Below are 14,359 nucleotides of genomic sequence, written 5' to 3'. Positions count from 1 at the left end.
CCTGGCTTCACACCTAACAGAAGACACATTTACTATGGATGGTGTTGCTGTTCATATGTAAACATGGTCTAATTCAAAAACTTTAACCTTATTTAAATTACCACTGTCCGTGGCTTGTGCCATTGCTGTTCAGATTCGGTGCAGCTATGCACAGGGGACAACCGGCACTCTGAGTTGTGAGTAGTGTGCTGTTTGGAAGAGCAGTGCCACTGTGTGATTGCACATAACAGCACCTGCCACACAGGAGCACTGGCGATGAATCCAGAAGCTTAATCTAAGAAGAAAGAACTAAAATTAAAAATGTAACATCATCTTCATGGAAGAGCCAAACAGGAACATAGTTCAGTGTTATGGTTGCTGACCCCTACACTTACCCTCCTGAATGCTTAGGGTTTCCTTCTCTCCTATTAAAACAATTTAACCATCCTTGATAACTGTAATAACTTAGATTGTGTATATTTGCAGTATTAACTTGGTGTAAATTTGTTTCTGATCACCCAAACACATCTGACTAGTCAAATTAGGTGTGATAAAGCAGGGGGACAAGGAAAACATTCAAGTTGATGGGCCTTCAGGAATGAACTTAACTAATGCTTAAATGAACGGAACCCCACTGAACGAGGGATTAACAACTTTACACAGCTTCCTGCCTACACTTAGTCTGTGTGGTGCCTCACTCTTCCTCATTGACCTGTAGCACAGGGCTCTCACTGAACCTCCCTGTCAACCTGTGTTTTGGACACTGAATAAAGATACAAGAACCATTAGCATTATTTCTGTACTACTCATGTCAACACGTCTTAAACATATATACTTTACACGTAGCAAGAGTAGCATTGGGTAGTTAACTACCTGCTTGGTTAACCAACTACCTAACGCTATTATAAAAGTGTCTAACAACAAAAGTGACATTAGTTAAACCTCAACTATAAACACCGTTTAAGGAAACATGTAATGTGAAAATTGACATCAAATGAAACACATAGCGGAGTAACGTAGTGTTTGCATTTCACGTTAGCTAACGTTTCTTTGTCGGTTAATTTACGTTTTTTTACCTTCGTAGTTGTGTATATATGATGCAGCATATAACTTAAATCCTTTATCTAACATGCTGACGGGGTTTGTCGTCACTCTGTAAATCCGATGAACATCAGTGATGTTCAAATTTGGGAACTCTTGTAGGACAGTGCAAACGCGGAGGTCGGATTATGAATGAGTGGGAGGAGTTGCGCCATTAGAAGGAAGATTACATGACGCGTCAAAAGGCTGAGTGCTTTGAAGTTCGGCCGTGCTTTGAAGTGCGGCCGTTAGGTCACGCCTACTGAGGGCATAAATAGAAGTCAAAAAGCAGCATTGGTGTGTGTTAGTCTGTTCCTCTGGCTTTGCGTTTCTTAACGTTTTGTCCATTTCCATCAGCATCGGCGCAGTGTTGCCAACAGCGACTTTGTCGCTATATTTATGATTTTCAGACCCCTTAGCGACTTTTTTTTTTCTAAAAGCGACTAGCGACAAATCTGGCGACTTTTCTGGTGTTATTGGAGATTTGTTATGACTTTTGACGTGAAAGTGGGTATCGCTTTTACTCTCAACAAGCAGCAGGTGCTGCCGTGGGCACCTCGCCCGTACCAAAGCGCTCACAGGCGGAGGATAGTCCTCCCCAGCTGCTATCAGGGCAGACGATGTTCACACCTATGCGTCCGAACTGCAAATGAATCGCGCATGAGCGAAGCCGCTGCTCCCGCACTGACTGTAACGCAGTCAGTTCTTCTTTACTGTTATGCAGTGTTGCCAACTCCTCAGTAAGGAAAATCGCTATTGGCTGTCCTAAAAGTCGCTAGAAGTCGCTAAATGACGTCATCGCCCTAATTTGCATAATTGGTCATGCTAATATAATTGTAACCTATGTTGTTGGAGAGAAATAACATCGTGGAAGAGACATAAAGAGAGTAAAAAACGTCCTAAATGCATTTAGGTTTATTTAGAACTACAAATTAAATTGCTTTTAGCAATTATTGTTTTTTTAATGTCACAATTCCAACCCTGCTCCTTTACCGGGCTTGGACAGGCAAAAATGACCCGAAATAGGCACTCTGGTGGAGTTACTTTGTGTGTGTGTGTGTTTATAAGTAGTTTTAAACCTTGTGATCCACAAAACAGCATAAGAGTAAAGAACTGCCTGCGTTACAGCACCCGCTGCTTGTTGAGAGTAAAAAGCGATACGCGCTTTCACGTCTTTTAGCGACTTTTTAAGAAAAAAAAGTCGCTGAAATCTGAAAACTATAGCGACAAAGTCGCTAAGTTGCTAACACTGCTGTTATGCTGTTTTGTGGATCACGAGGTTTAAAACTATTATAACACACACACACACACACACACACACACACACAAGTAACTCCACCAGGTGCCTATTTCGGGTCTTTTGCCGGTCCAAGCCCGGATAAAGGAGCAGGGTTGGAATTCTGACTTTAAAAAAAACAATAATTGCTAAAAATAAATTTAATTTGTGGTTCTAAATAAATTCTAAATACATTTGGGACGTTTTTTACTCACTTATGTCTCTAACACAATGTTATTTCTCTCTCCAACAACGTGAGTTACATTATATTAGCATGACCAATTATGCAAATTGAGCGATGATGTCATTTAGCGACTTCTGGCGACTTTTAGGACAACAATAACGATTTTCCTTACTGAGGAGTTGGCAACACTGCATCGGCGGAGCCTTGGGCATACGCTGTGCGATTTTTTCAGTGGCGTTATTCAGCGCCTGCTCAAACTGTACGATCGACTCGCAGGGGTTAGAAGTCACGATGCAGGGTCTCACACTATACGCCCGATGCTCTGATGCGACCTGAGTGCTCACACTAAGCATCAATCTGTCCCTCTCTCTCCCTCTCTGTCTTTCACTCACACAGACACACACACCACCACCATCAACTGTGCTAAATTGCTAATGAAAAATATTAATCAGGCAGCTGTGATTGAGCAGCAATGTCCATTCAAATATTTTCACGCTTGTTGTGGTCGTGATAATTTTGTGAGGAGACATCGAAAAGGCTCGGAAGAGCTTGCAAAAGTTCTACAAGTTGTGCTTTCATCGCTTGTGTCCAGATCACATGCTGCTGTGCTGCTCTGTCTTTTCGCCTTCATTTCTGTGTTTGCGCGTGCGCAGTGTGAGAGGCTGCAGTGACCCTCACGATGGCCGACAGGATTTCAAACAGGCTTGATTTTCTTATGTCCAAACGATTGATGATCGGGAGCTGGTCGAGGTGTTAATCGCTTCTTGTTACCCCATGTATACAACACGAAGCACGATGAAGGCAAAACTCGGGCCGATCACCAAAACGGTCGCATGACGGAAAGACTCGGCTCAAAATTATCCAAAAATCGCACAGTGTATGCCCAGCATTACCTACGAACTTCTAACCCCTGCGAATCAATCGTGCAGTTTGAGCAGAAGCTGAATAACGTGACTGAAAAGATCGCACAGTGTATGACCAGTTTTATTCAGCTCCTGATCAGCATTTTTTACATTTTGTGAATCTTCATCAGTTAAACTAAAAAAAAAAAACGGCGGGCATTCGCGGGGGGCTAAAACTTCTGGGTTGGGAGATGAAGCATCTTTAAAAAATTTCAAGAATTCAGGAGGCTTTCTTTCCAAACTCCTTATGTTTCAGGTGTTGGACCTGTTCGTGGGCTCCTGCACACTGGTATCCATCTCACCCGCTTGTAACTGTGCGTCACAGCCGGCGTGGAAACCTGGAGGTTCCTTCCAGATTTCACAATGCTTTGTTTCCAATCTCCTTGTGTTTCAGGTCTTGGGTCTCTTCCTGGGCTCCTGCACACTGGTATCTATCTCACCCGCTTGTAAGCATCCATCACATCCGGTGGAAACCTGAAGGTTCCTCCAGATTTCTAGCAACTTTCTTTCCAATCTCCTTGTGTTTCAGGTCTTGGACCTGTTCCTGAGCTCCTGCACTCTGATATCCATCTCACCCGCTTGTAGTATCCATCACAGCCGGCGTGGAAACCTGGAGGTTCCCTGCAGATTTCCTGGCGCTTTCTTTCAATCTCCTTATGTTTCAGGTCTTGGATCTGTTTGTGGGCTCCTGCACACTGATATCCATCTCACCCGCTTCTAAGTGTCCGTCACAACCAGTGTGGAAGCTGGAAGTTCCTCAGATTGCTGGCGCTTTCTTTGCACTCTCCTTGTGTTTCAGGTCTTGGATCTCTTCCTGGGCTCCTGCACTCTGATATCCATCTCACCCGCTTCTAAGTGTCCGTCACAGCGGGCGTGGAAACCTGGAAGTTCCTCAGATTACTGGCGCTTTCTTTCCACTCTCCTTGTGTTTCAGATCTTGGATCTGTTTGTGAGCTCCTGCACTGATATCCATCTCACCCGCTTCTAAGTGTCTGTCACAGCCGGCGTGGAAACCTGGAAGTTCCTCCAGACTGCTGGCGCTTTCTTTCCACTCTCCTTGTGTTTCAGGTCTTGGATCGCTTCCTGGGCTCCTGCACTCTGATATCTATCTCACCCGCTTGTAAGTGTCCGTCACAACCAGCGTGGAAACCTGGAGGTTCCTCCAGATTGCTGCTTTTTCTTTCCAATCTCCTTGTGTTTCAGGTCTTGGATCTGTTCCTGGGTCCTGCACTCTGATATCCATCTCACCCGCTTCTAAGTGTCCGTCACAGCCGGCGTGGAAACCTGGAGGTTCCTCCAGATTTCCTAACAACTTTCTTTCAATCTCCTTGTGTTTCAGGTCTTGGATCTGTTCCTGGGCTTCTGCACTCTGATATTTATCTCACCCGCTTGTAAGTGTCCGTCACAGCCAGCGTGGAAACCTGGAGGTTACCTTCAGATTTCTAGCGCTTTCTTTCAAATCTCCTTATGTTTCAGGTCTTGGACCTTTTCCTGGGCTCCTGCACTCTGATATCCATCTCACCCGCTTGTAAGTGTCCGTCACAACCAGCGTGAAACCTGGAGGTTCCTTCAGATTTCTAGCGCTTTCTTTCAAATCTCCTTATGTTTCAGGTCTTGGACCTTTTCCTGGGCTCCTGCACTCTGATATCCATCTCACCCGCTTGTAAGTATCCGTCACAACCAGCGTGGAAACCTGGAGTTCCTTCAGATTTCCTAGCACGCTTTCTTTCAAATCTCCTTATGTTTCAGGTCTTGGACCTTTTCCTGGGCTTCTGCACTCTGATATTTATCTCACCCGCTTGTAAGTGTCCGTCACAACCAGCGTGGAAACCTGGAGGTTACCTTCAGATTTCACAACGCTTTCTTTCAAATCTCCTTATGTTTCAGGTCTTGGACCTTTTCCTGGGCTCCTGCACTCTGATATCCATCTCACTCGCTTGTAAGTATCCGTCACAGCTGGCGTGGAAACCTGGAAGTTCCCTCCAGATTGCACAACGCTTTCTTTCCACTCTCCTTGTGTTTCAGGTCTTGGATCTGTTTGTGGACTCCTGCACACTGATATCCATCTCACCCGCTTCTAAGTGTCCGTCACAACTAGCGTGGGAACCTGGAGGTTCCCTCCAGATTTCACAATGCTTTCTTTTCAGTCTCCTTATCTTTCAAGTCTTGGACCTGTTCCTGGGTTCCTGCACTCTGATATCCATCTCACCCGCTTCTAAGTGTCCGTCACAACCAGTGTGGAAAGCTGGAAGTTCCCTCCAGATTGCACAACGCTTTCTTTGCACTCTCCTTGTGTTTCAGGTCTTGGACCTTTTCCTGGCTCCTGCACTCTGATATCCATCTCACCCACTTCTAGTGTCCGTCACAGCCGGCGTGGAAACCTGGAAGTTCCTCCAGATTACTGGCAGCTTTCTTTCCACTCTCCTTGTGTTTCAGATCTTGGATCTGTTTGTGGGCTCCTGCACACTGATATCCATCTCACCCGCTTCTAAGTGTCTGTCACAGCCGGCGTGGAAACCTGGAATTTCCCTCCAGACTGCACAACGCTTTCTTTCCACTCTCCTTGTGTTTCAGGTCTTGGATCGCTTCCTGGGCTCCTGCACTCTGATATCTATCTCACCCGCTTCTAAGTGTCTGTCACAACCAGCGTGGAAACCTGGAGGTTCCTCCAGATTGCTAGCAACTTTCTTTCCACTCTCCTTGTGTTTCAGGTCTTGGATCTCTTCCTGGGTCCTGCACTCTGATATCCATCTCACCCGCTTCTAAGTGTCCGTCACAGCCGGCGTTGAAACCTGGAGGTTCCTCCAGATTTCCTGCCTTTCTTTCCACTCTACTTATGTTTCAGGTCTTGGATCTCTTCCTGGGTCCTGCACTCTGATATCCATCTCACCCGCTTCTAAGTGTCCGTCACAGCCCGGCGTGGAAACCTGGAGGTTCCTCAGATTTCTAGCAACTTTCTTTCAATCTCCTTGTGTTTCAGGTCTTGGATCTGTTCCTGGGCTTCTGCACTCTGATATTTATTTCACCCGCTTGTAAGTGTCCGTCACAACCAGCGTGGAAACCTGGAGGTTACCTTCCAGATTTCTGGCGCTTTCTTTCAAATCTCCTTATGTTTCAGGTCTTGGACCTTTTCCTGGGCTCCTGCACTCTGATATCCATCTCACCCGCTTGTAAGTATCCGTCACAACCAGCGTGGAAACCTGGAGTTCCTTCAGATTTCACTGGCAGCTTTCTTTCAAATCTCCTTATGTTTCAGGTCTTGGACCTTTTCCTGGGCTCCTGCACTCTGATATCCATCTCACCCGCTTGTAAGTATCCGTCACAACCAGCGTGAAACCTGGAGGTTCCTTCAGATTTCCTGGCGCTTTCTTTCCACTCTCCTTGTGTTTCAGGTCTTGGATCTCTTTGTGGGCTCCTGCACTCTGATATCTATCTCACCCGCTTGTAATTGTCCGTCACAGCAGCGTGGAAACCTGGAGGTTCCTCCAGATTTCTAGCAACTTTCTTTCCACTCCATTTATGTTTCAGGTCTTGGATCTGTTCCTGGGCTCCTGCACTCTGATATCCATCTCACCCGCTTCTAAGTGTCCGTCACAGCCGGCGTGGAAACCTGGAGGTTCCTCCAGTTTTCAACAGCTTTCCTTTCAATCTCCTTCCGTTTCAGGTCTTGGACCTGTTCCTGAGCTCCTGCACTCTGATATCCATCTCAGCCCGCTTCTAAGTGTCCGTCACAACCAGCGTGGAAACCTGGAGGTTCCTTCAGATTTCTGGCGCTTTCTTTCAAATCTCCTTATGTTTCAGGTCTTGGACCTTTTCCTGGGCTCCTGCACTCTGATATCCATCTCACCCGCTTCTAAGTGTCCTTCACAGCCGGCGTGGAAACCTGGAGTTCCTTCCAGATTTCTGGCAACGCTTTCGTTCAAATCTCCTTATGTTTAAGGTCTTGGACCTTTTTCTGGGCTCCTGCACTCTGATATCCATCTCACTCGCTTGTAAGTATCAGTCACAACCAGCGTGGAAACCTGGAGGTTACCTTCAGATTTCACAACGCTTTCTTTCAAATCTCCTTATGTTTCAGGTCTTGGACCTGTTCCTGGGCTCCTGCACTCTGATATCCATCTCACCCGCTTGTAGTATCCGTCACAACCAGCGTGGAAACCTGGAGTTCCTCCAGATTTCTAACAACTTTCTTTCCACTCTCCTTGTGTTTCAGGTCTTGGATCTGTTTGTGGGCTCCTGCACACTGATATCCATCTCACCCGCTTGTAAGTGTCCGTCACAGCCGGCGTTGAAACCTGGAGGTTCCCTGCAGATTTCACAACGCTTTCTTTCCAATCTCCTTGTGTTTCAGGTCTTGGATCTGTTCCTGGGCTTCTGCACTCTGATATTTATCTCACCCGCTTGTAAGTGTCCGTCACAACCAGCGTGGAAACCTGGAGGTTCCCTCCAGATTTCACAACGCTTTCTTTTCAATCTCCTTATCTTTCAAGTCTTGGACCTGTTCCTGGGTTCCTGCACTCTGATATCCATCTCACCCGCTTGTAAGTATCCGTCACAACCAGCGTGGAAACCTGGAGGTTACCTTCAGATTTCTGGCGCTTTCTTTTCAATCTCCTTATCTTTCAAGTCTTGGACCTGTTCCTGGGCTCCTGCACTCTGATATCCATCTCACCCGCTTGTAAGTATCCGTCACAACCAGCGTGGAAACCTGGAGGATCCCTCCAGATTTCACAACGCTTTCTTTCCACTCTCCTTGTGTTTCAGGTCTTGGATCTGGTTGTGGACTCCTGCACTCTGATATCCATCTCACCCGCTTCTAAGTGTCCGTCACAGCCGGCGTGGAAACCTGGAAGTTCCTCCAGATTGCTGGCGCTTTCTTTCCACTCTCCTTGTGTTTCAGGTCTTGGATCTGTTTGTGGACTCCTGCACTGATATCCATCTCACCCGCTTGTAAGTGTCCGTCACAGCTAGCGTGGAAACCTGGAGGTTCCTCCAGATTTCTGTCTTTCTTTCCTCCACTTATGTTTCAGGTCTTGGATCTCTTCCTGGGCTCTTGCACTCTGATATCTATCTCACCCGCTTGTAAGTGTCCGTCACAACCAGCGTGGAAACCTGGAGGTTCCCTCCAGATTTCACAATCTTTCTTTCCGCTCCACTTATGTTTCAGGTCTTGGATCTATTCCTGGGCTCCTGTACTCTGATATCCATCTCACCCGCTTCTAAGTGTCCGTCACAGCAGTGGAAATCTGGAAGTTCCTCAGATTGCTGGCAACTTTCTTTCCACTCTCCTTCTGTTTCAGGTCTTGGATCTGTTCCTGGGCTCCTGCACACTGATATCCATCTCACCCGCTTGTAACTGTGCGTCACAGCCGGCGTGGAAACCTGGAAGTTCCCTCCAGATTGCAAAACGCTTTCTTTCCACTCTCCTTCTGTTTCAGGTCTTGGATCTCTTCCTGGGCTCCTGCACTCTGATATCCATCTCACCCGCTTGTAACTGTGCGTCACAGCCGGCGTGGAAACCTGGAGGTTCCTTCCAGATTTCACAACGCTTTCTTTTCAATCTTCTTGTGTTTCAGTTCTTGGATCTCTTCCTGGGCTCCTGCACTCTGATATCCATCTCACCCGCTTGTAACTATCCATTACAGCATTCGTGGAAACCTGGAAGTTCCCTCCATATTGCACAACACTTTCTTTCCACTCTCCTTGTGTTTCAGGTCTTGGATCTGTTCCTGGGCTCCTGCACACTGATATCCATCTCACCCACTTCTAAGTGTCCGTCACAGCCGGCGTGGAAACCTGGAGGTTCCCTCCAGATTGCACAATGCTTTCTTTCCACTTTCCTTGTTTTTCAGGTCTTGGATCTGTTCCTGGGCTCCTGCACACTGATATCCATCTCACCCGCTTCTAAGTGTCCGTTACAGCGGCGTGGAAACCTGGAAGTTCCTCCCAGATTACTGTAGCTTTCTTTCCACTCTCCTTGTGTTTCAGGTCTTGGATCTGTTTGTGGGCTCCTGCACACTGATATCCATCTCACCCCGCTTCTAAGTGTCTGTCACAGCCGGCGTGAAACCTGGAAGTTCCTCCAAATTACCTGGCGCTTTCTTTCCCCTCCACTTATGTTTCAGGTCTTGGATCTGTTCCTGGGCTCCTGCACTCTGATATCCATCTCTCCTGCTTCTAAGTGTCCGTCACAGCCGGCGTGGAAACCTGGAAGTTCCCTCCATATTGCTGGCAGCTTTCTTTCCACTCTCCTTGTGTTTCAGGTCTTGGATCTGTTCCTGGGCTCCTGCACTCTGATATCTATCTCACCCGCTTGTAAGTGTCCGTCACAACCAGCGTGGAAACCTGGAGGTTCCTCAGATTTCACAATCTTTCTTTCAATCTCCTTATGTTTCAGGTCTTGGATCTCTTCCTGGGCTCCTGCACTGTGATATCTATCTCACCCGCTTGTAAGTGTCCGTCACAACCAGCGTGAAACCTGGAGGTTCCTCCAGATTTCACAACTCTTTCTTTCCAATCTCCTTATGTTTCAGCTTTTGGATCTCTTCCTGGGCCCCTGCACTCTGATATCTATCTCACCCGCTTGTAAGTGTCCGTCACAGCCAGCGTGGAAACCTGGAGGTTCCTTCCAGATTGCACGACGCTTTCTTTCCACTCTCCTTGTGTTTCAGGTCTTGGATCTGTTTGTGGGCTCCTGCACTGATATCCATCTCACCCGCTTCTAAGTGTCTGTCACAGCCGGCGTGGAAAGCTGGAAGTTCCTCAGATTGCTGGCAACGCTTTCTTACCACTCTCCTTGTGTTTCAGGTCTTGGATCTGTTCCTGGGCTCCTGCACTCTGATATCTATCTCACCCGCTTGTAAGTATCCATCACAGCCGGCCTGGAAACCTGGAGGTTCCCTCCAGATTTCACAACTCTTTCTTTCCAATCTCCTTATGTTTCAGGTTTTGGATCTGTTTGTGGGCTCCTACACACTGATATCCATCTCACCCGCTTCTAAGTGTCCGTCACAGCCGGGCGTGGAAACCTGGAGGTTCCTCAGATTTCCACGGCAGCTTTCTTTCAATTTCCTAATGTTTCAGGTCTTGGATCTGTTCCTGGGCTCCTGCACTGGTATCTATCTCACCCGCTTGTAAGTGTCCGTCACAACCAGCGTGAAACCTCGAAGTTCCTCCATATTGCTGGCAGCTTTCTTTCCACTCTCCTTGTGTTTCAGGTCTTGGATCTCTTCCTGGGCTCCTGCACTCGGATATCCATCTCACCCGCTTGTAACTATCCATTACAGCCTTCCATTGGAAACCTGGGGTTCCCTCCAGATTTCATGGCGCTTTCTTTCCACTCTCCTTGTGTTTTCAGGTCTTGGATCTCTTCCTGGGCTCCTGCACTCTGATATCCATCTCACCCGCTTGTAACTATCCATTACAGCCTTCGTGGAAACCTGGGGTTCCCTCCAGATTTCCGCGAGCTTTCTTTCAATCTCCTTGTGTTTCAGGTCTTGGATCTGTTTGTGGGCTCCTGCACACTGATATCCATCTCACCCGCTTCTAAGTGTCCGTCACAGCCGGCGTGGAAACCTGGAAGTTCCTCAGATTGCACTGGCTTTCTTTCCACTCTCCTTGTGTTTCAGGTCTTGGATCTGTTTGTGGGCTCCTGCACTGATATCCATCTCACCCGCTTTTAAGTGTCCGTCACAACCAGCGTGGAAGCTGGAGGTTCCTCAGATTACTGCAACTTTCTTTCCACTCTCCTTGTGTTTCAGGTCTTGGATCTGTTTGTGGGCTCCTGCACACTGATATCCATCTCACCCGCTTCTAAGTGTCCGTCACAGCCGGCGTGGAAACCTGGAGGTTCCCTCCAGATTGCACAATGCTTTCTTTCCAATCTCCTTATGTTTAAGGTCTTGGATCTCTTCCTGGGCTCCTGCACTCTGATATCCATCTCACCCGCTTGTAACTATCCATTACAGCCTTCGTGGAAACCTGGGGGTTCCCTCCAGATTTCACGACGCTTTCTTTCCACTCTCCTTGTGTTTCAGGTCTTGGATCTCTTCCTGGGCTCCTGCACTCTTATATCTATCTCACCCGCTTGTAAGTGTCCGTCACAACCAGCGTGGAAACCTCGAGGTTCCCTCCAGATTTCACGAAGCTTTCTTTCCAATCTCCTTGTGTTTCAGGTCTTGGATCTGTTCCTGGGCTCCTGCACACTGATATCCATCTCACCCGCTTGTAAGTGTCCGTCACAGCCGGCGTGGAAACCTGGAGGTTCCCTCAGATTGCTGTAGCTTTCTTTCCACTCTCCTTGTGTTTCAGGTCTTGGATCTGTTTGTGGGCTCCTGCACACTGATATCCATCTCACCCGCTTCTAAGTGTCCGTCACAGCCGGTGGAAACCTGGAGGTTCCCTCCAGATTGCTGCGCAGCTTTCTTTCCACTCCACTTATGTTTCAGGTCTTGGATCTGTTCCTGGGCTCCTGCACTCTGATATCCATCTCACCCGCTTGTAAGTATCCATCACATCAGGCGTGGAAACCTGGAAGTTCCCTCCAGATTGCACAACGCTTTCTTTCCACTCTCCTTGTGTTTCAGGTCTTGGATCTCTTCCTGGGCTCCTGCACTCTGATATCTATCTCACCCGCTTGTAAGTGTCCGTCACAACCAGCGTGGAAACCTGGAGGTTCCCTCCAGATTTCACGACGCTTTTTTTCCAATCTCCTTATGTTTCAGGTTTTGGATCTGTTTGTGGGCTCCTGCACTCTGATATCCATCTCACCCGCTTCTAAGTGTCCGTCACAGCCGGCGTGGAAACCTGGAGGTTCCTCAGATTACTGGTGCTTTCTTTCAATCTCCTTATGTTTCAGGTTTTGGATCTGTTTGTGGGCTCCTGCACTCTGATATCCATCTCACCCGCTTCTAAGTGTCCGTCACAACCAGCGTGGAAACCTCGAGGTTCCTCCAGATTTCTGAGCTTTCTTTCCAATCTCCTTGTGTTTCAGGTCTTGGATCTGTTCCTGGGCTCCTGCACTGATATCCATCTCACCCGCTTTTAAGTGTCCGTCACAACCAGCGTGGAAAGCTGGAGGTTCCTCCAGATTGCTGGCCTTTCTTTCCACTCTCCTTGTGTTTCAGGTCTTGGATCTGTTTGTGGGCTCCTGCACTGATATCCATCTCACCGCTTCTAAGTGTCCGTCACAGCGGCGTGGAAACCTGGAGGTTCCTCCAGATTGCACTAACGCTTTCTTTCCAATCTCCTTATGTTTCAGGTCTTGGATCTGTTCCTGGGCTCCTGCACTCTGATATCCATCTCACCCGCTTGTAAGTATCCATCACATCTGGCGTGGAAACCTGGAGTTCCCTCCAGATTGCTGGCTTTCTTTCCACTCTCCTTGTGTTTCAGGTCTTGGATCTGTTCCTGGGCTCCTGCACTCTGATATCTATCTCACCCGCTTGTAAGTGTCCGTCACAACCAGGCGTGGAAACCTGGAGGTTCCTCCAGATTGCTGCTTTCTTTCCACTCTCCTTCTGTTTCAGGTCTTGGATCTGTTCCTGGGCTCCTGCACTCTGATATCTATCTCACCCGCTTCTAAGTGTCCGTCACAACCAGCGTGGAAACCTGGAGGTTCCTCCAGATTTCACGGCAACTTTCTTTCAATTTCCTAATGTTTCAGGTCTTGGATCTGTTCCTGGGCTCCTGCACTGGTATCTATCTCACCCGGCTTGTAAGTGTCCGTCACAACCAGCGTGGAAACCTCAAAGTTCCTCCATATTGCTGGCAGCTTTCTTTCCACTCTCCTTGTGTTTCAGGTCTTGGATCTCTTCCTGGGCTCCTGCACTCTGATATCCATCTCACCCGCTTAACTATCCATTACAGCCTTAGGTGGAAACCTGGGGTTCCCTCAGATTTCCTGACGCTTTCTTTCCACTCTCCTTGTGTTTCAGGTCTTGGATCTCTTCCTGGGCTCCTGCACTCTTATATCTATCTCACCCGCTTGTAAGTGTCCGTCACAACCAGCGTGGAAACCTCGGGTTCCTCCAGATTTCCTGACTTTCTTTCCAATCTCCTTCTGTTTCAGGTCTTGGATCTGTTCCTGGGCTCCTGCACACTGATATCCATCTCACCCGCTTTTAAGTGTCCGTCACAACCAGCGTGGAAGCTGGAGGTTCCTCCAGATTGCTGGCGCTTTCTTTCCACTCTCCTTGTGTTTCAGGTCTTGGATCTGTTTGTGGGCTCCTGCACTGATATCCATCTCACCCGCTTCTAAGTGTCCGTCACAGCGGCGTGGAAACCTGGAGGTTCCTCCAGATTGCCTGTCTTTCTTTCAATCTCCTTATGTTTAAGGTCTTGGATCTCTTCCTGGGCTCCTGCACTCTGATATCCATCTCACCCGCTTGTAACTATCCATTACAGCCTTCGTGGAAACCTGGGGTTCCTCCAGATTTCACGACGCTTTCTTCCACTCTCCTTGTGTTTCAGGTCTTGGATCTCTTCCTGGGCTCCTGCACTCTTATATCTATCTCACCCCGCTTGTAAGTGTCTGTCACAACCAGCGTGGAAACCTCGAGGTTCCTCAGATTTCTGACTTTCTTTCCAATCTCCTTGTGTTTCAGGTCTTGGATCTGTTCCTGGGCTCCTGCACACTGATATCCATCTCACCCGCTTTTAAGTGTCCGTCACAACCAGCGTGGAAAGCTGGGTTCCCTCAGATTGCTGGCGCTTTCTTTCCACTCTCCTTGTGTTTCAGGTCTTGGATCTGTTTGTGGGCTCCTGCACTCTGATATCCATCTCACCCGCTTCTAAGTGTCCGTCACAACCAGCGTGGAAACCTGGAGTTCCTCCAGATTACTGCTTGCTTTCTTTCCTCTCCTTGTGTTTCTCAGGTCTTGGATCTGTTTGTGGGCTCCTGCACACTGATATCCATCTCACCCGCTTCTAAGTGTCCGT

The 14,359-nt window shown here is 48.0% G+C and overlaps 1 long non-coding RNA gene across 1 annotated transcript; it reads right to left on the bottom strand.

Moving 5' to 3' along the window:
* On the bottom strand, positions 1-1,184 carry LOC120439189. Its single transcript, XR_005612452.1, has 3 exons — positions 1,056-1,184; positions 102-274; positions 1-13 (listed from the first exon to the last, which is right to left on the bottom strand). It is a non-coding gene; the product is annotated as an uncharacterized LOC120439189 (long non-coding RNA).
* Between the last annotated feature and the right edge of the window lie 13,175 nt (positions 1,185-14,359).

The sequence above is a fragment of the Oreochromis aureus genome, linkage group 3, assembly GCF_013358895.1.
Source record: "Oreochromis aureus strain Israel breed Guangdong linkage group 3, ZZ_aureus, whole genome shotgun sequence".
Lineage (NCBI taxonomy): Eukaryota > Metazoa > Chordata > Actinopteri > Cichliformes > Cichlidae > Oreochromis > Oreochromis aureus.
The sequence above is the reverse complement of the archived record's forward strand: the minus strand, read 5'-3'. Positions and strand labels throughout refer to the sequence as shown.